Below are 24,645 nucleotides of genomic sequence, written 5' to 3' on the forward strand. Positions count from 1 at the left end.
GGAACACCTTGGAGTGGAACACACCATCTCTCTACACCCCATACCAAATTTGTAGGCCTAATACACTGTAATTTCCAACAACTACCAAACGAGAGTCGGAAGACCGAAGAAATGTGGATGAAACCTGGGGAACACCTTGGAGTGTAACACACCATCTCTCTACACCCCATACCCAATTTGTAGGCCTAATGCAGCGTAGTTTCCAACAACTGCTAAACGAGAGCATTAAGATCGAAGCAATGGCGAGGAAACCTGGGGAACACCTTGGAGTGTAACACACCGTCTCTCTACACCCCATACCCAATTTGTAGGCCTAATGCAGTGTAGTTTCCAACAACTACTAAACGAGAGTCGGAAGACCGAAGCAATGTGGATGATACCTGGGGAACACCTTGGAGTGTAACACACCATCTCTCTACACCCCATACCCAATTTGTAGGCCTAATGCACTGTAGTTTCCAACAACTACTTAACGAGAGCAGGAAGATCGAAGCAATGGCGAGGAAACCTGGGGAACACCTTGGAGTGGAACACACCATCTCTCTACACCCCATACCCAATTTGTTGGCCTAATGCACTGTAGATTCCAACAACTACTAAACGAGAGCATTAAGATTGCAGCAATGGCGAGGAAACCTGGGGAACACCTTGGAGTGGAACACACCATCTCTCTACACCCCATACCCAATTTGTAGGCCTAATGCACTGTAGTTTCCAACAACTACTAAACGAGAGCATTAAGATCGCAGCAATGGCGAGGAAACCTGGGGAACACCTTGGAGTGGAACACACCATCTCTCTACACCCCATACCCAATTTGTAGGCCTAATGCACTGTAGTTTCCAACAACTACTAAACGAAAGCAGGAAGATCGAAGCAATGGAGAGGAAACCTGGGGAACACCTTGGAGTGTAACACACCGTCTCTCTACACCCCATACCCAATTTGTAGGCCTAATGCAGTGTAGTTTCCAACAACTACTAAACGAGAGCATTAAGATCGCAGCAATGGCGAGGAAACCTGGGGAACACCTTGGAGTGTAACACACCATCTCTCTACACCCCATACCCAATTTGTAGGCCTAATGCACTGTAGTTTCCAACAACTACTAAACGAGAGCAGGAAGATCGAAGCAATGGAGAGGAAACCTGGGGAACACCTTGGAGTGTAACACACCGTCTCTCTACACCCCATACCCAATTTGTAGGCCTAATGCACTGTAGTTTCCAACAACTACTAAACGAGAGCATTAAGATCGCAGCAATGGCGAGGAAACCTGGGGAACACCTTGGAGTGGAACACACCATCTCTCTACACCCCATACCCAATTTGTAGGCCTAATGCACTGTAGTTTCCAACAACTACTAAACGAGAGCATTAAGATCGCAGTAATAGCGAGGAAACCTGGGGAACACCTTGGAGTGGAACACTCCATCTCTACACCCCAGACCCAACTTGTAGGCCGAATGCAGTGTTGTTTTCAACAACTTCTTAAGAAGAGCCTGAAGATCAAAGCTCAGAAAAGGCAACCCGGGGAACACCTTGGAGCGGCAGACACTGGTAGTAGGCTGTAAACCCCTAATTTTTGTCAATGGAGTTTATGAAATGTTCCAGGGGTACACAGGCAGCATTGGTGTGGTAAGCGGAGGACAATTTAAATTTGGGACTGCAGACAGACTTTGTAGGCTGTCCCCTGTGGACCATGCATCCACAGCATTAACCCAGTGCGCCGTAATGGACATCTAACCTTTCGTGGACATGCCTACTGGTCCATGCATCTGTTGTCAGGTGCACCTTTCCACTATTAGATAGCCAGAGAGCATGGACAATGCAGATTTTTACATGATGCTGTAGTGCTGGGATGGCTTTTCTTGCAAAAGAAGTGACGACTGGGTAGCTCTTACCGTGGTACAGCGTAGTCCATCTGGGCTTTATAATTGTAAAATAGAGAATAAAAATTGGCTGTATGCACTTTAAAATAGGTTACAGGGGTACACGGGTGGCAGTGGTCTGGTCAGTGTAGTTGTAGTAGAAAGAAGGGACCGCAGACAGGCTTCGAAGGCCTAACATAACAAATTGGACAGGCTGTAGGCACTTTTACATTGGTTCCAGGGGTACACGGGCAGCAGTACAATGGTCAGTGGAGGCCAAGTGGAAGGAGGGACTGCAGACAGACTTCGAAGGCCTAACATAAAAAAATAGGGCTGTTGGCAATTTACAATTGGTTCCAGGGGTACACGGGCAGCAGTACAATGGTCAGTGGAGGACTAGTGGAAGGAGGGACCGCAGACAGGCTTCGAAGGCCTAACATAACAAAAATAGGGGTGCAGGCAATTTAACATTGGTTCCAGGGGTACACGGGCAGCAGTGGTCTGGTCAGTGTAGTAGTAGTAGAAAGAAGGGACTGCAGACAGGCTTCGAAGGCCTAACATAACAAAATTGGGCTGTTGGCAATTTAAAATTGGTTCCAGGGGTACACGGGCAGCAGTACAATGGTCAGTGGAGGCCTAGTGGAAGGAGGGACCGCAGACAGGCTTCGAAGGCCTAACATAACAAAAATAGGGGTGCAGGCAATTTAACATTGGTTCCAGGGGTACACGGGCAGCAGTGGTCTGGTCAGTGTAGTAGTAGTAGAAAGAAGGGACTGCAGACAGGCTTCGAAGGCCTAACATAACAAAATTGGGCTGTTGGCAATTTAAAATTGGTTCCAGGGGTACACGGGCAGCAGTACAATGGTCAGTGGAGGCCTAGTGGAAGGAGGGACCGCAGACAGGCTTCGAAGGCCTAACATAACAAAAATAGGGGTGCAGGCAATTTAACATTGGTTCCAGGGGTACACGGGCAGCAGTGGTCTGGTCAGTGTAGTAGTAGTAGAAAGAAGGGACTGCAGACAGGCTTCGAAGGCCTAACATAACAAAATTGGGCTGTTGGCAATTTAAAATTGGTTCCAGGGGTACACGGGCAGCAGTACAATGGTCAGTGGAGGCCTAGTGGAAGGAGGGACCGCAGACAGGCTTCGAAGGCCTAACATAACAAAAATAGGGGTGCAGGCAATTTAACATTGGTTCTAGGGGTACACGGGCAGCAGTGGTCTGGTCAGTGTAGTAGTAGTAGAAAGAAGGGACTGCAGACAGGCTTCGAAGGCCTAACATAACAAAATTGGGCTGTTGGCAATTTAAAATTGGTTCCAGGGGTACACGGGCAGCAGTACAATGGTCAGTGGAGGACTAGTGGAAGGAGGGACCGCAGACAGGCTTCGAAGGCCTAACATAACAAAAATAGGGGTGCAGGCAATTTAACATTGGTTCCAGGGGTACACAGGCAGCAGTGGTCTGGTCAGTGTAGTAGTAGTAGAAAGAAGGGACTGCAGACAGGCTTCGAAGGCCTAACATAACAAAATTGGGCTGTTGGCAATTTAAAATTGGTTCCAGGGGTACACTGGCAGCAGTACAATGGTCAGTGGAGGACTAGTGGAAGGAGGGACCGCAGACAGGCTTCGAAGGCCTAACATAACAAAAATAGGGGTGCAGGCAACTTAACATTGGTTCCAGGGGTACACAGGCAGCAGTGGTCTGGTCAGTGTAGTAGTAGTAGAAAGAAGGGACTGCAGACAGGTTTCGAAGGCCTAACATAACAAAATTGGGCTGTTGGCAATTTAAAATTGGTTCCAGGGGTACACGGGCAGCAGTACAATGGTCAGTGGAGGCCTAGTGGAAGGAGGGACCGCAGACAGGCTTCGAAGGCCTAACATAACAAAAATAGGGGTGCAGGCAATTTAACATTGGTTCCAGGGGTACACGGGCAGCAGTGGTCTGGTCAATGTAGCAGTAGTAGAAAGAAGGGACTGCAGACAGGCTTCGAAGGCCTAACATAACAAAATTGGGCTGTTGGCAATTTAAAATTGGTTCCAGGGGTACACGGGCAGCAGTACAATGGTCAGTGGAGGCCTAGTGGAAGGAGGGACCGCAGACAGGCTTCGAAGGCCTAACATAACAAAAATGTCAATACAATGGTATTGTCTGCACAAAGGAACAGCGCTCCACCGGGTGTATAAATCAAAATGAATCCTTTATTCAGCCATTAAGCACAAGCGACTAGAGTTGAGCGACCTTGACCTTTTTAGAGTCGAGCCGGGTTTTGCGAAACCCGACTATGTCCAAAGTCGGGTCGAGTGAAATCGGCCGATTATGACGTAAAGTCGGGATCGACCGAAACACGAAACCCAATGCAAGTCAATGGGGCAGCATAGTCGGCAGTGAGTGGGGGCCAGGAAAACACCTAGAGTGCCCATTTTAATGTCAAAACCATCCATTCTTCTTAATGAAGCTTGTCAAGCGTAATTTACCTTATAATAATTGGAAGGCATTTGAAATTGGGGGTCATTTGGCTAAAGTTGTGTGGGGTAGGGCTGGTTCAAGTAATTAGTGGGCCCAGGAAATCTGGACCACGTCACGGCAGTGGAGCAGGGAGAGGTAAGTATTTCAACTTTGCAAGTGCTGTGAACCTGAGCAAGCAGGGGGGGCCCACTCGTTGGCATTGGCACTGGCACAGGGCCCCTCAAAGTACAGCGGTGTGTTTGCACGGCGGGGGCGCCTCCCACCGGCAGCAACACTTTTGCGTACTATGAGAGGCCCTGTGCCAGTGACGTCGCCAACTAGTATTCCTCCCCCCACCTGATGAAGGAACCTGCACTTTCATCTGCACCTTCCTCTTTGTCCCCGTGTAAGGTGGTATGGTATGCGGGAAGAGCAACCTGACTTTCAGCAGGGTCACAATGTTGTTGTGTAGCGTGCACGGGGAATGTTGCGTTATGGGTCAATGTACCAGCAGACTCATCTATCACTGGCTGGGCAATGGGCACGATGAAGTGGAAACACAGATATAGGCCCAAAGAAGAAAGTGGGCTAAATGCAGTTCAAAATTGGTAACACAGGAATAACCAGGGGGCATTGCAGTGGAGGACAACTGGAATGAGAGGCTGACACAGAGAGTAGGGCCAAATCAGTAAGTAGTCGAAATGCAGTTCAAAATTGACAACCGTAGTAAACAGGCGGCACAGCTTTGTTCAGTGGAGGAGAACAGCAAGGAGTGGCAGACACCGATAGTAGGCCCCAACCCAACTAGTAGGCCAAATGCAGTCTAACATTAACAACTACTTAACGAGAGGCTGAAAATGGAATTTCAGGACAGGAAACCAGGAGAACAGCAAGGAGTGGCAGACACCGATAGTAGGCCCCAAACCAACTAGTACGCCAAATGCAGTTGTTCCATTTAACCACAATTTAATGAGAGCCTGAAGATAGAAGCTCAGGAAAGGCAACCTGGTGAAAACCTTGGAGTGTAACACAACCTGTCTCTACACCCCATACCAAATTTGTAGGCCTAATGTGTTAAGGACTGGCGGAACGCACCATGTATAGATGGTACGAAACTAGGTGCGTTCGCAGTCCGAGGTCCACCGTGCAGGTAAAAGACCCTGCAGCTAGCAAGACGGACAATATGGCGGTACACTAAAGGATACACGCGTGGGTTAAACCTCACCCAGCGTGAAGAAAGCGATCCTGTTAATCCACAGGACCGCAGTACCGCACTAGTGCGCGAGCAAGTGGTCAGCGGACTTAACCCCAGAAGGGATTGGAGCCCGATTAGACCCTTGCTGGCGTAACACCGCAACTGGGTGTGTAGAGAACTTTAAGAAGTATAAGTGCACAAGAGTGCGAGCGATGCCGCACTAACGGACGCCACTAACCACCCAGACTCGGGTATGGAAAGCGCAAGGCAGGCGCACGGCGCCGTACTGGCAGGCACAGCTACAGGACGCTGAGATGTGTGTCTAGTGCTGTAGGCTAAGTCGGGCGCTAGGTAGCAGCCATACACCTTCCGCGAACAGACATTCAATAGGGAAGGGATTTCAAAGGACGACTTGCACTCACAACATACACACATCAACAATTGTTAGACAATACTAGCGCATGGCCGTGCGGTCATGCGCAGTTTATATAGGAGCAGCACAGGAAGTGGCCACAGCACTTTTGCCCTTCTAGGACCTGCCAAGAGGACCAATGGAATGTGCTGCAGAGCCTGAGCACATGACCCTCGATCTCCAACGGGAGACCTTACGCTGGGCATGCTCAGTACATGCAGACAAGGACTTAGTCCCAGAGAAGTCCGCTCGCTGCTGACCAGTACTGACTTTAATGGCAGAGACTGGAGAAGCAGCACTAACTCTCTGAACAGAGTGAGAATGAGCAAGACGCTGGGACCGACGTCCTTGCTGAGCAGGCTCCACTGCGGCTGGACAAGAATGGGAGACCGCAGCGGAAGTGGCTCGAGATTCCCCCAGTGCAGAAGTGGGAACTCGACCCCTAACATTACCCCCCCTCCTAGGGCCCCCCCCTCCTTGGGCCTCGCTACGTTCAAAGGCAGCAATGAGCTGCGGAGCCCGAATGTGCTCCACAGGCTCCCAGGTTCTATCCTCTGGACCATGACCCTTCCAATCCACCAAATAAAATTTTTTGCCACGTACCACCTTGCTTCCCACAATAGCATTCACCTCAAATTCATCCGTGGATGAACCCGATGTCCCAGCAGAAGACTCAGAAAACCGAGACAAGCGAACGGGCTTTAAGAGGGAAACGTGAAAGGTATCGGTGATACCAAGGCGTGGAGGAATGGCCAAACGGTAAACCACAGGGTTGACCTGTTCCAGAACTTTAAACGGGCCAATGTAGCGAGGAGCAAACTTAGTGGACTCAACTCGCAGCCTGATGTTACGGGCGGAGAGCCACACTAAGTCGCCGGGAGCAAAGACCGGAGCGGGGCGCCGGTGTGTATCAGCCGAAACCCTCATTCTCTCCTTGGAGGCCCGGATAGCATCCTGTGTGCGGTCCCAGATGTCACGTGCCTCCACCGCCCAGTCTGCCACCCTAGAATCGGTGGAGGACACGGGCATGGGCACAGGGACACGCGGATGCTGGCCGTAATTAAGGAGAAAAGGAGTTTGACCAGTGGAATCGGCTACGGCGTTGTTCAGGGCAAATTCCGCCCAAGGTAGCAAAGATGCCCAGTCATCCTGCCTAGCAGAGACGAAATGTCGCAAATATGTCACCAGAGTCTGGTTGGTTCTCTCCACCAACCCATTCGTCTCGGGATGGTAAGCAGAGGAGAGGTTTAACTCTATGCTGAGTAAACGGCAGAGCTCTCTCCAAAACCGAGATGCGAACTGGGGACCCCGATCGCTGACAATCTTATCAGGCATACCATGCAAACGGAAAACGTGTTTAACGAACAACACCGCCAAGGCCCGTGCTGAGGGTAACCGAGGAAGCGGCACCAAATGCACCATCTTAGAGAAATGGTCAGTGACAACCCAAATAATGGAGCAGCCACGCGACTTGGGTAGACCCACCACAAAGTCCATTCCGACCATCTCCCAGGGCCTGTCTGCCACCGGTAGAGGGTAAAGCAACCCAGCAGGCCGTTGCCGAGGAGACCGATTCTGGGCGCAAGAAACGCACGCCTGAATGTAGTCCCTGACATCTCGGGCCATATGCGGCCACCAGTATGTTCTCGCCAAAAGCTCTGATGTCCTCTTTGTCCCAAAATGCCCCCCCACTCTGGAGGAGTGAGCCCAAGAGAGAACCTCCGGTCGCAAGTTAGCTGGCACGAAAGTCTTGCCCGGGGGCACAGACTCTAGCGAAACCGGAGCTACAGTTCTCAGGCTCTCAGAAGGGACAATAAGCCGAGGCTCCTCCTCCTCCTCCTCAGATGACACTACGGAGCGGGAGAGAGCGTCGGCACGAACGTTCTTCTCCCCGGAGAGAAAATGGAGAGTAAAATGGAACCGGGAGAAGAACAGGGACCATCTAGCCTGGCGAGAATTCAGCCGCTGGGCCGTCTGTATATACACCAAGTTCTTGTGGTCAGTGAAGACTTGGAAGGGAAAGCGAGCTCCCTCCAAGAGGTGTCTCCACTCTGAAAAAGCCAACTTCATAGCTAGCAACTCCCTGTCCCCGATGGAATAATTCCTCTCCGCTGGTGTGAAGGTCTTGGAGAAGAAGAAGCAAGGATGCTTCCGACCTTGAGCATCCTTTTGGAAAAGGACTGCTCCAGCACCAACGGATGAGGCATCCACCTCCAAGATGAATGGTTTATCTACATCGGGGCGATGTAGGATGGGAGCGCTAGCGAAGTGTGACTTAATCGAGAGAAAGGCCTTGGAGACCTCCTCTGACCACAACTTGGGATTTGCTCCCTTCTTGGTGAGGGCGACCAAGGGAGCTACCAAAGTTGAGAAGTGTGGAATGAACTGGCGATAATAATTAATGAACCCCATAAAGCGCTGCACCGCTTTAAGAGAATGGGGTTCCTGCCAGTCCATTACAGCCTGTAGCTTGGCAGGATCCATAGCCAAACCCTGGGCAGAAATGATATATCCAAGGAAAGGCAAGGACTCCTGCTCAAACACACACTTCTCCAACTTAGCGTAGAGGGAGTTTGCCCGTAAGAGGTCGAAGACTTTGCGAACATCTCTCCGATGGGAGTCTATATCTGGAGAGTAGATGAGAATGTCATCCAGATAGACTACGACCGAGGTGGTGAGCATATCCCGAAAGATGTCGTTCACAAAGTCTTGGAAAACGGCTGGGGCATTACAGAGCCCAAAGGGCATCACTAGATATTCATAGTGCCCATCCCTGGTGTTAAAAGCCGTCTTCCATTCATCTCCCTCACGGATGCGAATCAGGTTGTAAGCACCCCGCAGATCTAACTTTGTAAATACCTTTGCTCCCCGTAGCCTATCAAAGAGCTCAGATATCAGGGGTAATGGGTACTTGTTCTTAACGGTAATTGCGTTAAGACCCCTGTAGTCTATGCATGGACGTAAGTCTCCAGTCTTCTTCTGTACGAAGAAGAACCCAGCCCCTGCCGGTGACACTGACTTCCTAATGAATCCTCTTGCCAGATTCTCCTGAATATACTGGGACATTGCCTCCGTCTCCGGGAGAGATAACGGGTAGACTCGACCCCGGGGAGGCTCAGCACCAGGCAAGAGGTCAATAGGACAGTCATAGGGGCGGTGAGGCGGAAGGGTCTCCGCAGCTCTTTTGGAGAACACGTCTGCATGGGACCAATAGTGCTTGGGGAGAGAGGAAAGATCTGCGGGTACCTGTGTAGAAGCAACCTGAACGCACTCCCTCTGACATCTACCCTCACAGGATTTACTCCATCCCAAAATTCTCCCAGAGGACCACTCAATATGAGGAGAATGGTAGCGAAGCCATGGCATCCCCAACAGGACCTCATCAATTCCCTCAGGAATGACTAATAGGGAGATTATCTCCTGATGTGATGGAGACACAGATAGGGTGAAAGGAATGGTTTGGTGAGTAATCTGTGAAGGTAGTGTTGACCCATTTACCACTCGAACGGTCACTGGCTGGGCGAGCATCACCAAGGGTATTGCGTGACGCTGGGCAAAGGCGGAGGACATAAAGTTACCCTCTGCCCCAGAGTCCAAGCATAGCTCGACCGTGAGAGTGGATGGGCCTATGGTAATTGTCCCCTTGAAGGACAACTTTGAGGCAAACGTCGCCGTGTCTAGTGTACCTCCTCCAACTGCCACTAGACGCTGACGTTTCCCCGACCGCTGAGGACTCTTGGAGGCAAGACGTCCTGACTGCTGGCGAACATGACGAACCTTATGTGCACGAGCGGACTGAGACTTGGATCCCGCTCGTGTCACCTCCAAGGTCTCATGTGACTCAGATGTCTGGACTGGAGATTTCAAAGGTTTGGCGAAGGTAGGAGCCAGCCGAAACCTCTGCCTACACTGGGCTCGTTCCAACCTCCGCTCGTTAAAACGGAGGTCTATACGAGTAGAAATAGATATTAACTCCTCCAGTGTGGTAGGAATCTCCCTAGTGGCCAGAGCGTCCTTAACATGGTCAGCCAGGCCCCTCCAGAATATGGGGATAAGGGCTTTATCCGACCACTCCAGCTCGGAAGCTAACGTACGGAATCGGACGGAAAAATGGCTGACCAAGGACTCACCCTGAGTTAATGCCAGTAGTTGGAGCGCTGTATCATGGGTGAGTTGAGGTCCTAGAAAGACCTTTTTCAGCGTGCCCAGAAACAACGGAGCACTCTGCACCACATGATCATCACGCTCCCACAGCGGCGTAGCCCACTCCAACGCCCTGTCCGACAACAGCGAGACAATAAATCCCACCTTAGCCCGCTCTGTAGGAAAACGTGCAGCCAGGAGCTCGAGGTGGATAGAGCACTGACTCACGAATCCCCTACAAGTTTTGCAATCTCCAGAAAATTTTTCTGGCAACGGGAGGCGGGATAATGTCGGAACAGGGGTGGCAGTGGACAAGGTTGCTGCCGCCACGCCAGCAGCCTTTACAGCAACTGCGGTAACATCCACAGCTGAGGTTGAGTTCTCGAGAACCTTCAACCTACCCTCCAACTGCTGGATATACCGCAAAGATTGCTGAATGTCCGCCATACTAGCCAGACCTTGGCGCTAGTATTATGTTAAGGACTGGCGGAACGCACCATGTATAGATGGTACGAAACTAGGTGCGTTCGCAGTCCGAGGTCCACCGTGCAGGTAAAAGACCCTGCAGCTAGCAAGACGGACAATATGGCGGTACACTAAAGGATACACGCGTGGGTTAAACCTCACCCAGCGTGAAGAAAGCGATCCTGTTAATCCACAGGACCGCAGTACCGCACTAGTGCGCGAGCAAGTGGTCAGCGGACTTAACCCCAGAAGGGATTGGAGCCCGATTAGACCCTTGCTGGCGTAACACCGCAACTGGGTGTGTAGAGAACTTTAAGAAGTATAAGTGCACAAGAGTGCGAGCGATGCCGCACTAACGGACGCCACTAACCACCCAGACTCGGGTATGGAAAGCGCAAGGCAGGCGCACGGCGCCGTACTGGCAGGCACAGCTACAGGACGCTGAGATGTGTGTCTAGTGCTGTAGGCTAAGTCGGGCGCTAGGTAGCAGCCATACACCTTCCGCGAACAGACATTCAATAGGGAAGGGATTTCAAAGGACGACTTGCACTCACAACATACACACATCAACAATTGTTAGACAATACTAGCGCATGGCCGTGCGGTCATGCGCAGTTTATATAGGAGCAGCACAGGAAGTGGCCACAGCACTTTTGCCCTTCTAGGACCTGCCAAGAGGACCAATGGAATGTGCTGCAGAGCCTGAGCACATGACCCTCGATCTCCAACGGGAGACCTTACGCTGGGCATGCTCAGTACATGCAGACAAGGACTTAGTCCCAGAGAAGTCCGCTCGCTGCTGACCAGTACTGACTTTAATGGCAGAGACTGGAGAAGCAGCACTAACTCTCTGAACAGAGTGAGAATGAGCAAGACGCTGGGACCGACGTCCTTGCTGAGCAGGCTCCACTGCGGCTGGACAAGAATGGGAGACCGCAGCGGAAGTGGCTCGAGATTCCCCCAGTGCAGAAGCGGGAACTCGACCCCTAACATAATGCAGCGTAGTTTCCACCAACTACTAAACGAGAGCCGGAAGATCGAAGCTCACGAAAGGCAACCCGGGGAACACCTTGGAGTGTAACACAACCTCTCTCTACACCACGGAAGGGCTGATTCTTAGGAAGGAAGGCTGTTGTAAATAAGCATTGCGCGTCCGAGGGTGATTATATTCTTATTCGGTATCTACTCACCCTCGGACGCGCCATGCTTCTTGATTTGTAATTAATGTTTATTTGCAATGTGCTTTTGACTTACTCAATTATTTTTTTAATTATTGATTTTATTAAATTAATAGTTTAACATCTTATTGGAAATAATTTAAAGGAGACGCGACAGGACAACACTCGGTGGATGCCATATCTGTGTTAACAACTCCAAAAAACTTTCAGTTAACTTCTTGCAGGAGAAAGAAATTGTAGCTGTTGGACCTTTGTAGTACAGTTCCAGATATTTGTTGTGTGTTTGTTTTGATTGTTAAAATGTCTGCATTTGAGATCTCAACACGATCTTATTTTTTATAATCAAATTAATTTTTTAAATATTTTATTAGGTTGGTTCAAGGGGTACACGGGCCGCAGTAGACAGGTCAGTGGAGGCCTAGTGGAAGGAGGGACCGCAGATGCGCCACTGTTTCACCCATACACAATTAGTAGGCCTAATGCAGCGTAGTTTCCAACAGCTACTAAACGAGAGCCGGAAGATCGAAGCTCAGGAAAGGCAACCTGGGGAACACCTTGGAGTGTAACACAACCTCTCTCTACACCACGGAAGGGCTGATTCTTAGGAAGGAAGGCTGTTGTAAATAAGCATTGCGCGTCCGAGGGTGATTATATTCTTATTCGGTATCTACTCACCCTCGGACGCGCCATGCTTCTTGATTTGTAATTAATGTTTATTTGCAATGTGCTTTTGACTTACTCAATTATTTTTTTAATTATTGATTTTATTAAATTAATAGTTTAACATCTTATTGGAAATAATTTAAAGGAGACGCGACAGGACAACACTCGGTGGATGCCATATCTGTGTTAACAACTCCAAAAAACTTTCAGTTAACTTCTTGCAGGAGAAAGAAATTGTAGCTGTTGGACCTTTGTAGTACAGTTCCAGATATTTGTTGTGTGTTTGTTTTGATTGTTAAAATGTCTGCATTTGAGATCTCAACACGATCTTATTTTTTATAATCAAATTAATTTTTTAAATATTTTATTAGGTTGGTTCAAGGGGTACACGGGCCGCAGTAGACAGGTCAGTGGAGGCCTAGTGGAAGGAGGGACCGCAGATGCGCCACTGTTTCACCCATACACAATTAGTAGGCCTAATGCAGCGTAGTTTCCAACAGCTACTAAACGAGAGCCGGAAGATCGAAGCTCAGGAAAGGCAACCTGGGGAACACCTTGGAGTGTAACACAACCTCTCTCTACACCACGGAAGGGCTGATTCTTAGGAAGGAAGGCTGTTGTAAATAAGCATTGCGCGTCCGAGGGTGATTATATTCTTATTCGGTATCTACTCACCCTCGGACGCGCCATGCTTCTTGATTTGTAATTAATGTTTATTTGCAATGTGCTTTTGACTTACTCAATTATTTTTTTAATTATTGATTTTATTAAATTAATAGTTTAACATCTTATTGGAAATAATTTAAAGGAGACGCGACAGGACAACACTCGGTGGATGCCATATCTGTGTTAACAACTCCAAAAAACTTTCAGTTAACTTCTTGCAGGAGAAAGAAATTGTAGCTGTTGGACCTTTGTAGTACAGTTCCAGATATTTGTTGTGTGTTTGTTTTGATTGTTAAAATGTCTGCATTTGAGATCTCAACACGATCTTATTTTTTATAATCAAATTAATTTTTTAAATATTTTATTAGGTTGGTTCAAGGGGTACACGGGCAGCAATAGACAGGTCAGTGGAGGCCTAGTGGAAGGAGTGACGGCAGACAGGCATCAAAGGCCTAACATTGGGCTGGCTGTAGGCAAGTTAAAATTGGTTCCAGGGGAACACGGCCATCAGTGGCCTGGTCAGTGTAGTTGTAGTTGAAAGAACGGGACGCAGACAGGCTTCGAAGGCCTAACATAATAACATAGGGCTGGCTGTAGGCAAGTTAAAATTGGTTCCAGGGGAACACGGCCATCAGTGGCCTGGTCAGTGTAGTTGTAGTTGAAAGAACGGGCCGCAGACAGGCTTCGAAGGCCTAACATAACAAACTTGGGCTGGCTGTAGGCACTTTTAAATTGGTTCCAGGGGTACACGGGCAGCAGTGGTCTGGTCAGTGGAAGTCTAGTGGAAGGAGTGACCGCAGACAGGCTTCGAAGGCCTAACATAACAAACTTGGGCTGGCTGGAGGCACTTTTAAATTGGTTCCAGGGGTACACGGGCAGCAGTGGTCTGGTCAGTGGAAGTCTAGTGGAAGGAGTGACCGCAGACAGGCTTCCAAGGCCTAACATAACAAACTTGGGCTGGCTGTAGGCACTTTTAAATTGGTTCCAGGGGTACACGGGCAGCAGTGGTCTGGTCAGTGGAAGTCTAGTTGAAGGAGTGACCGCAGACAGGCTTCGAAGGCCTAACATAACAAACTTGGGCTGGCTGGAGGCACTTTTAAATTGGTTCCAGGGGTACACGGGCAGCAGTGGTCTGGTCAGTGGAAGTCTAGTGGAAGGAGTGACCGCAGACAGGCTTCCAAGGCCTAACATAACAAACTTGGGCTGGCTGTAGGCACTTTTAAATTGGTTCCAGGGGTACACGGGCAGCAGTGGTCTGGTCAGTGGAAGTCTAGTGGAAGGAGTGACCGCAGACAGGCTTCGAAGGCCTAACATAACAAACTTGGGCTGGCTGGAGGCACTTTTAAATTGGTTCCAGGGGTACACGGGCAGCAGTGGTCTGGTCAGTGGAAGTCTAGTGGAAGGAGTGACCGCAGACAGGCTTCCAAGGCCTAACATAACAAACTTGGGCTGGCTGTAGGCACTTTTAAATTGGTTCCAGGGGTACACGGGCAGCAGTGGTCTGGTCTGTGGAAGTCTAGTGGAAGGAGTGACCGCAGACAGGCTTCGAAGGCCTAACATAACAAACTTGGGCTGGCTGGAGGCACTTTTAAATTGGTTCCAGGGGTACACGGGCAGCAGTGGTCTGGTCAGTGGAAGTCTAGTGGAAGGAGTGACCGCAGACAGGCTTCCAAGGCCTAACATAACAAACTTGGGCTGGCTGTAGGCACTTTTAAATTGGTTCCAGGGGTACACGGGCAGCAGTGGTCTGGTCTGTGGAAGTCTAGTGGAAGGAGTGACCGCAGACAGGCTTCGAAGGCCTAACATAACAAACTTGGGCTGGCTGGAGGCACTTTTAAATTGGTTCCAGGGGTACACGGGCAGCAGTGGTCTGGTCAGTGGAAGTCTAGTGGAAGGAGTGACCGCAGACAGGCTTCGAAGGCCTAACATAACAAACTTGGGCTGGCTGGAGGCACTTTTAAATTGGTTCCAGGGGTACACGGGCAGCAGTGGTCTGGTCAGTGGAAGTCTAGTGGAAGGAGTGACCGCAGACAGGCTTCCAAGGCCTAACATAACAAACTTGGGCTGGCTGTAGGCACTTTTAAATTGGTTCCAGGGGTACACGGGCAGCAGTGGTCTGGTCAGTGGAAGTCTAGTGGAAGGAGTGACCGCAGACAGGCTTCGAAGGCCTAACATAACAAACTTGGGCTGGCTGGAGGCACTTTTAAATTGGTTCCAGGGGTACACGGGCAGCAGTGGTCTGGTCAGTGGAAGTCTAGTGGAAGGAGTGACCGCAGACAGGCTTCCAAGGCCTAACATAACAAACTTGGGCTGGCTGTAGGCACTTTTAAATTGGTTCCAGGGGTACACGGGCAGCAGTGGTCTGGTCAGTGGAAGTCTAGTGGAAGGAGTGACCGCAGACAGGCTTCGAAGGCCTAACATAACAAACTTGGGCTGGCTGGAGGCACTTTTAAATTGGTTCCAGGGGTACACGGGCAGCAGTGGTCTGGTCAGTGGAAGTCTAGTGGAAGGAGTGACCGCAGACAGGCTTCCAAGGCCTAACATAACAAACTTGGGCTGGCTGTAGGCACTTTTAAATTGGTTCCAGGGGTACACGGGCAGCAGTGGTCTGGTCTGTGGAAGTCTAGTGGAAGGAGTGACCGCAGACAGGCTTCGAAGGCCTAACATAACAAACTTGGGCTGGCTGGAGGCACTTTTAAATTGGTTCCAGGGGTACACGGGCAGCAGTGGTCTGGTCAGTGGAAGTCTAGTGGAAGGAGTGACCGCAGACAGGCTTCCAAGGCCTAACATAACAAACTTGGGCTGGCTGTAGGCACTTTTAAATTGGTTCCAGGGGTACACGGGCAGCGGTGGTCTGGTCAGTGGAAGGCTAGTGGAAGGAGTGACCGCAGACAGGCTTCCAAGGCCTAACATAACAAACTTGGGCTGGCTGGAGGCACTTTTAAATTGGTTCCAGGGGTACACGGGCAGCAGTGGTCTGGTCAGTGGAAGTCTAGTGGAAGGAGTGACCGCAGACAGGCTTCCAAGGCCTAACATAACAAACTTGGGCTGGCTGTAGGCACTTTTAAATTGGTTCCAGGGGTACACGGGCAGCAGTGGTCTGGTCAGTGGAAGTCTAGTGGAAGGAGTGACCGCAGACAGGCTTCGAAGGCCTAACATAACAAACTTGGGCTGGCTGGAGGCACTTTTAAATTGGTTCCAGGGGTACACGGGCAGCAGTGGTCTGGTCAGTGGAAGTCTAGTGGAAGGAGTGACCGCAGACAGGCTTCCAAGGCCTAACATAACAAAATTGGGCTGGCTGTAGGCACTTTTAAATTGGTTCCAGGGGTACATGGGCAGCAGTGTATGGTCAGTGGAAGTCTAGTGGAAGAAGTGACGGCAGACAGTCTTCGAAGGCCTAACATAACAAAATTGGGCTGGCTGTAGGCACTTTTAAATTGGTTCCAGGGGTACATGGGCAGCAGTGTATGGTCAGTGGAAGTCTAGTGGAAGGAGTGACGGCAGACAGTCTTCGAAGGCCTAACATAACAAAATTGGGCTGACTGTAGGCACTTTTAAATTGGTTCCAGGGTAACACGGCCAGCAGTGGCCTGGTCAGTGTAGTAGTTGTAGAAAGAAGGGACCGCAGACAGGCTTCGAAGGCCTAACATAACAAAAATGTCAAAACAATGGTATTGTCAGTGCCAGGCATTGAAGGATGTCAGCGCCTAGACTACACATTGGTGAAGCTGTGAGAGATAATTTTGCTAGTGGTAGAGCACTGTTTGAGCTGGGGGGGAACTGTCTTGTGGCCGGCGGTACAGGCACAGGGCCCCTCATATTACAACGGTGTGTCTGACGTTGGGTGCGCACCACCACCGCCAGAGACACTTTATTGTACTATGAGGGACCCAGTGGCAGTGCCGTCGACCAAAAGCGGCCACACCCACCTCTTCAGACAAACAGCACTCTCAAGGGTCCAAGCGCAAAGTGGCGATAGCACGGCCCCGTGTGGGGACTTTGGCCATTTCGTGAGGTGGAAACATGTCGTATGCTGGACAATCAGGTGAAGAAAATTACGAGATTGGAAAAGTCATTCAGAATAGTCCACAGGCAAGACCTTTTCATAGGAAAGCTAGGTGTCAGCCGGGCAGGGTGGGGCAAAAGATTTTGAAATCCAGTTGTGGTTCATTTTAATGAAGGTTAGATCATCTACATTTTGGGTAGCCAGACGAGTCCTTTTTTCTGTTAGTATTGAACCTGCAGCACTGAATACTCTTTCTGATAGGACACTAGCTGCCGGGCAAGCAAGCTCCTGCAATGCATATTCTGCCAATTCTGGCCAGGTGTCTAATTTTGATGCCCAGTAATCAAATGGGAATGACGGTTGAGGGAGAACGTCGATAAGGGATGAAAAATAGTTTGTAACCATACTGGACAAATGTTGTCTCCTGTCACTTTGAATTGATGCTGCAGTACCTGTCCTGTCTGCGGTCATAGAAAAATCACTCCACAACCTGGTCAGAAAACCCCTCTGGCCAGCGCCACTTCTGATTTCTGCCCCTCTAACACCTCTGGTCTGCTGGCCCCTGGAGCTCGTGTGAGAATGATCACGGGCGCTGTGTGCAGGGAATGCCAGAAGCAAACGGTCAACAAGAGTTGATTGTTTTGTTGCTAATATTAGTTCCAAGTTCTCATGTGGCATAATATTTTGCAATTTGCCTTTATAGCGAGGATCAAGGAGGCAGGCCAACCAGTAATCGTCATCGTTCATCATTTTTGTAATGCGTGTGTCCCTTTTGAGGATACGCAAGGCATAATCCGCCATGTGGGCCAAAGTTCCCGTTGTCAAATCTGCGGTTGTGCTTGGTTGAGGGGCAGTTGCAGGCAAATCTACGTCACTTGTGTCCCTCAAAAAACCAGAACCCGGCCTTGCCACGCCACCAATTTCCCGTGCCCCCGGGAAAGCTTCCTCATTAAAAATATACTCATCCCCATCATCCTCCTCATCCTCCACCTCCTCTTCGCCCGGTACCTCGTCATGTACACTGCCCTGATCAGACAATCGCTGACTGTCATCAAGGCTTTCCTCTTCCTCTGGTGCAGACGCCTGATCCTTTATGTGCGTCAAACTTTGCATCAGCAGACGCATTAGGGGGATGCTCATGCTTATTATGGCGTTGTCTGCACTAACCAGCCGTGTGCATTCCTCAAAACACTGAAGGACTTGACACATGTCTTGAATCTTCGACCACTGCACACCTGACAACTCCATGTCTGCCATCCTACTGCCTGCCCGTGTATGTGTATCCTCCCACAAAAACATAACAGCCCGCCTCTGTTCGCACAGTCTCTGAAGCATGTGCAGTGTTGAGTTCCACCTTGTTGCAACGTCTATGATTAGGCGATGCTGGGGAAGGTTCAAAGAACGCTGATAGGTCTGCATACGGCTGGAGTGTACAGGCGAACGGCGGATATGTGCGCAAAGTCCACGCACTTTGAGGAGCAGGTCGGATAACCCCGGATAACTTTTCAGGAAGCACTGCACCACCAGGTTTAAGGTGTGAGCCAGGCAAGGAATGTGTTTCAGTTGGGAAAGGGAGATGGCAGCCATGAAATTCCTTCCGTTATCACTCACTACCTTGCCTGCCTCAAGATCTACAGTGCCCAGCCACGACTGCGTTTCTTGCTGCAAGAACTCGGACAGAACTTCCGCGGTGTGTCTATTGTCGCCCAAACACTTCATAGCCAATACAGCCTGCTGACGTTTGCCAGTAGCTGCCCCATAATGGGAGACCTGGTGTGCAACAGTGGCAGGTGCGGATGGAGTGTTTGTGCGACTGCGGTCTGTGGACGAGCTCTTGCTTCTGCAGGAGGACGAGGAGGAGGAGGAGGGGGTGCGAACGGCTACAGACAACTGTTTACTAGACCGTGGCCTAGGCAGAACTGTCCCAAACTTGCTGTCCCCTGTGGACCCTGAATCCACCACATTTACCCAGTGTGCCGTGATGGACACGTAACGTCCCTGGCCATGCCTACTGGTCCATGCATCGGTTGTCAGGTGCACCTTTGTGCTCACAGATTGCCTGAGTGCATGGACGATGCGCTCTTTAACATGCTGGTGGAGGGCTGGGATGGCTTTTCTGGAAAAAAAGTGTCGACTGGGTAGCTCGTAGCGTGGTACAGCGTAGTCCATCAGGTCTTTGAAAGCTTCGCTTTCAACTAACCGGTAGGGCATCATCTCTAACGAGATTAGTCTAGCTATGTGGGCGTTCAAACCCTGTGTACGCGGATGCGAGGCTAAGTATTTCCTTTTTCTAACCATAGTCTCATGTAGGGTGAGCTGGACTGGAGAGCTGGAGATCGTGGAACTAGCGGGGGTGCCGGTGGACATGGCAGACTGAGAGACGGTGGGAGATGGTATTGTTGCCGCCGGTGCCCTAGATGCAGTGTTTCCTACTACGAAACTGGTGATTCCCTGACCCTGACTGCTTTGGCCTGGCAAAGATACCTGCACAGATACAGCAGGTGGTGCGCTAAATGGTGGTCCTACACTGCCGGAAGGGATGTTGCGTTGATGACTAGCTTCATTGGCCGAGGGTGCAACAACCTTAAGGGACGTTTGGTAGTTAGTCCAAGCTTTCAAATGCATGGTGGTTAAATGTCTATGCATGCAACTAGTATTGAGACTTTTCAGATTCTGACCTCTGCTTAAGGAAGTAGAACATTTTTGACAGATGACTTTGCGCTGATCAATTGGATGTTGTTTAAAAAAATGCCAGACTGCACTCTTTCTAGCATCGGATACCTTTTCAGGCATTGCAGACTGAGCTTTAACCGGATGGGCACGCTGTCCTCCACCAGGTTTTGGCTTTGCCACGCGTTTTGGGCAAGATACGGGCCCGGCAGATGGAACCTGTGGCGATGTTGATGCCTGCTGCGGCCCCTCCTCCTCCTCTGCTTCAGAACTGCTGCCGCCTGCACCCTGTTCCCCCAATGGCTGCCAATCGGGGTCAAGAACTGGGTCATCTAATAACTCTTCTTGTACCTCCTGCGCAACTTCGTCTGTGTCACCGTGTCGTTCGGTGGTATAGCGTTCGTGATGGGGCAACATAGTCTCATCAGGGTCTGATTCTTGATCAGCACCCTGCGAGGGCAATGTTGTGGTCTGAGTCAAAGGACCAGCATAGTAGTCTGGCTGTGGCTGTGCATCAGTGCACTCCATGTCAGATTCAACTTGTAATGGGCATGGACTGTTAACTGCTTCACTTTCTAAGCCAGGGACGGTATGTGTAAAGAGCTCCATGGAGTAACCCGTTGTGTCGCCTGCTGCATTCTTCTCTGTTGTTGTTTTTGCTGAAGAGGACAAGGAAGTGACTTGTCCCTGACCGTGAACATCCACTAACGACGCGCTGCTTTTACTTTTACCAGTTTCACGAGAGGAGGCAAAAGAGCTAGAGGCTGAGTCAGCAAGATAAGCCAAAACTTGCTCTTGCTGCTCCGGCTTTAAAAGCGGTTTTCCTAATCCCAGAAAAGGGAGCGTTCGAGGCCTTGTGTAGCCGGACGACGAACCTGGCTCCACAGCTCCATACTTAGGTGCAATATTTTTTTCCCCACGACCACCTGATGCTCCACCACTACCACTACCCTCATTACCAGCTGACAATGAACGCCCCCGGCCACGACCTCTTCCACTAGACTTCCTCATTGTTTTAAAAACGTAACCAAACTAACGTTATTTGTTGCAGTCACACAACTTACACGGTGAGCTATAACTTCAGTATGATTTAGCTACCCCTTTACAGGTTGGTGAGACCACAGCGAAAATCAGGCCCAATGTTACACACTCTGTTTTTGGTGGCTGCAAATTAGAGAGATGCCCCACACGCAGGACTGTCACTGAAGCACAAATGTTAATATTAATGTCACACTATTATTTTTTTTTTATTTTTAATTTTTTCAGGAACACTTTAGAAACCCCCCAAAAAAAAAAAATAGATTTTTGCAGGGAGAATTTAGAAAACAAATGTAACAAACTATATGCTTTCTATGGGCCACTGAGTGAGAGATGACGCACACAGGAATCAGGAGTGGCACACAAGCCCAGAGGCCAATATTTTTCTACCAATGATTGATGGAGTTATTTTCTCTGGTAGATTTTGGAACCCAAATCAAGGAAAAAAAATATAGGCTTTCTATGGACCACAATTGGAGAGAGAGAGAGAGAGAGAGAGAGAGAGAGAGATGGCACACCCAGGAGTCAAGACTGGCACACAAGCAGAAAGGCCAATATTAATCTCCCACTGTTTTTTTTGGTTTTTTTTTTTTTTTTTTTTTCAGGGAGACTTTAGAAAAAAAAAATAATAAAAAAAATATCATTTTATCAGGAAGAATTTAGAAACCAAATAAAATAAAATGATTTTTTCAGGGAGAATTTATAAAACAAATAAAAACAAAAATAGGCGTTCTATGGCCCACTGACTGAGAGATGACGCACAGAGGAGTCAGGAGTGGCACACAAGCCCAGAGGCCAATATTTTTCTACCAATGATTGATGTAGTTATTTTCTCTGGTAGATTTTGGAACCCAAATCAAGGAAAAAAAATATAGGCTTTCTATGGACCACAATTGGAGAGAGAGAGAGAGAGAGAGAGAGAGAGAGATGGCACACCCAGGAGTCAAGACTGGCACACAAGCAGAAAGGCCAATATTAATCTCCCACTGTTTTTTTTGGTTGTTTTTTTTTTTTTTTTTTCAGGGAGACTTTAGAAAAAAAAAATAATAAAAAAAATATGATTTTATCAGGAAGAATTTAGAAACCAAATAAAATAAAATGATTTTTTCAGGGAGAATTTATAAAACAAATAAAAACAAAAATAGGCGTTCTATGGCCCACTGACTGAGAGATGACGCACAGAGGAGTCAGGAGTGGCACACAAGCCCAGAGGCCAATATTTTTCTACCAATGATTGATGTAGTTATTTTCTCTGGTAGATTTTGGAACCCAAATCAAGGAAAAAAAATATAGGCTTTCTATGGACCACAATTGGAGAGAGAGAGAGAGAGAGAGAGATGGCACACCCAGGAGTCAAGACTGGCACACAAGCAGAAAGGCCAATATTAATCTCCCACTGTTTTTTTTGGTTGTTTTTTTTTTTTTTTTTTCAGGGAGACTTTAGAAAAAAAAATAATAAAAAAAATATGATTTTATCAGGAAGAATTTAGAAACCAAATAAAATAAAATGATTTTTTCAGGGAGAATTTATAAAACAAATAAAAACAAAAATAGGCGTTCTATGGCCCACTGACTGAGAGATGACGCACACAGGAGTCAGGAGTGGCACACAAGCCCAGAGGCCAATATTTTTCTACCAATGATTGATGTAGTTATTTTCTCTGGTAGATTTTGAAACCCAAATCAAGGAAAAAAAATATAGGCTTTCTATGGACCACAATTGGAGAGAGAGAGAGAGAGAGAGAGATGGCACACCCAGGAGTCAAGACTGGCACACAAGCAGAAAGGCCAATATTAATCTCCCACTGTTTTTTTTGGTTGTTTTTTTTTTTTTTTTCAGGGAGACTTTAGAAAAAAAAATAATAAAAAAAATATGATTTTATCAGGAAGAATTTAGAAACCAAATAAAATAAAATGATTTTTTCAGGGAGAATTTATAAAACAAATAAAAACAAAAATAGGCGTTCTATGGCCCACTGACTGAGAGATGACGCACAGAGGAGTCAGGAGTGGCACACAAGCCCAGAGGCCAATATTTTTCTACCAATGATTGATGTAGTTATTTTCTCTGGTAGATTTTGGAACCCAAATCAAGGAAAAAAAATATAGGCTTTCTATGGACCACAATTGGAGAGAGAGAGAGAGAGAGAGATGGCACACCCAGGAGTCAAGACTGGCACACAAGCAGAAAGGCCAATATTAATCTCCCACTGTTTTTTTTGGTTGTTTTTTTTTTTTTTTTTCAGGGAGACTTTAGAAAAAAAAATAATAAAAAAAATATGATTTTATCAGGAAGAACTTAGAAACCAAATAAAATAAAATGATTTTTTCAGGGAGAATTTATAAAACAAATAAAAACAAAAATAGGCGTTCTATGGCCCACTGACTGAGAGATGACGCACACAGGAGTCAGGAGTGGCACACAAGCCCAGAGGCCAATATTTTTCTACCAATGATTGATGTAGTTATTTTCTCTGGTAGATTTTGAAACCCAAATCAAGGAAAAAAAATATAGGCTTTCTATGGACCACAATTGGAGAGAGAGAGAGAGAGAGAGAGAGAGAGAGAGAGATGGCACACCCAGGAGTCAAGACTGGCACACAAGCAGAAAGGCCAATATTAATCTCCCACTGTTTTTTTTGGTTGTTTTTTTTTTTTTTTTTTTTTGAGGGAGACTTTAGAAAAAAAAAATAATAAAAAAAATATGATTTTATCAGGAAGAATTTAGAAACCAAATAAAATAAAATGATTTTTTCAGGGAGAATTTATAAAACAAATAAAAACAAAAATAGGCGTTCTATGGCCCACTGACTGAGAGATGACGCACAGAGGAGTCAGGAGTGGCACACAAGCCCAGAGGCCAATATTTTTCTACCAATGATTGATGTAGTTATTTTCTCTGGTAGATTTTGGAACCCAAATCAAGGAAAAAAAATATAGGCTTTCTATGGACCACAATTGGAGAGAGAGAGAGAGAGAGAGAGATGGCACACCCAGGAGTCAAGACTGGCACACAAGCAGAAAGGCCAATATTAATCTCCCACTGTTTTTTTTGGTTGTTTTTTTTTTTTTTTTTCAGGGAGACTTTAGAAAAAAAAATAATAAAAAAAATATGATTTTATCAGGAAGAATTTAGAAACCAAATAAAATAAAATGATTTTTTCAGGGAGAATTTATAAAACTAATAAAACAAAAAATAGGCGTTCTATGGCCCACTAAGTGAGAGATGACGCACACAGGAGTCAAGACTGGCACACAAGCAGAAAGGCCAATATTAATCCCCCACTGTTTTTTTTGTTTGTTTTTTTTTTGTTTTGTTTTTTTCAGGGAGACTTGAAAAAAAAAATAATAAAAAAAATATGATTTTATCAGGAAGAATTTAGAAACCAAATAAAATAAAATGATTTTTTCAGGGAGAATTTAGAAAACAAATAAAACCAAAAATAGGCGTTCTATGGCCCACTGACTGAGAGAGAGAGAGAGATGGCACGCTTAGTACTGGCACACAAGCCCAAAGGGCAATATTAATCTCCCTTTTTTTTTCAGGGAGAATTTCTAAAACCCAAAAAAAAAAAAAAAAATAGGCTTTCTATGGCCCACTATTTGTGAGAGAGATGGGACGCTCAGGACTGGCACAGATGGCACGCTCAGGACTGGCACAGAAGCCCAGAGGCCAATATTAATCTCCCTTTTTTTCTGGGAGAATTTATAAAACCAAAAAAATATTTAAATAGGCTTTCTATGGCCCACTATTTGTGAGAGAGATGGCACGCTCAGGACTGGCACAGATGGCACGCTCACAACTGGCACACAAGCCCAGAGGCCAATATTAATCTCCCTTTTTTCAGGGAAAATTTATAAAACCCCCAAAAAAATTAAATAGGCTTTCTATG

General features: G+C 47.8%; 1 long non-coding RNA gene across 1 annotated transcript in view; it reads right to left on the bottom strand.

Moving 5' to 3' along the window:
• Nucleotides 1-24,645, bottom strand: part of LOC138667206 (uncharacterized) — a 389,637-nt gene that overhangs the window by 185,140 nt on the left and 179,852 nt on the right. The window lies entirely within an intron of this gene.

The sequence above is a fragment of the Ranitomeya imitator genome, chromosome 2, assembly GCF_032444005.1.
Source record: "Ranitomeya imitator isolate aRanImi1 chromosome 2, aRanImi1.pri, whole genome shotgun sequence".
Taxonomy (NCBI): Eukaryota; Metazoa; Chordata; class Amphibia; order Anura; family Dendrobatidae; genus Ranitomeya; species Ranitomeya imitator.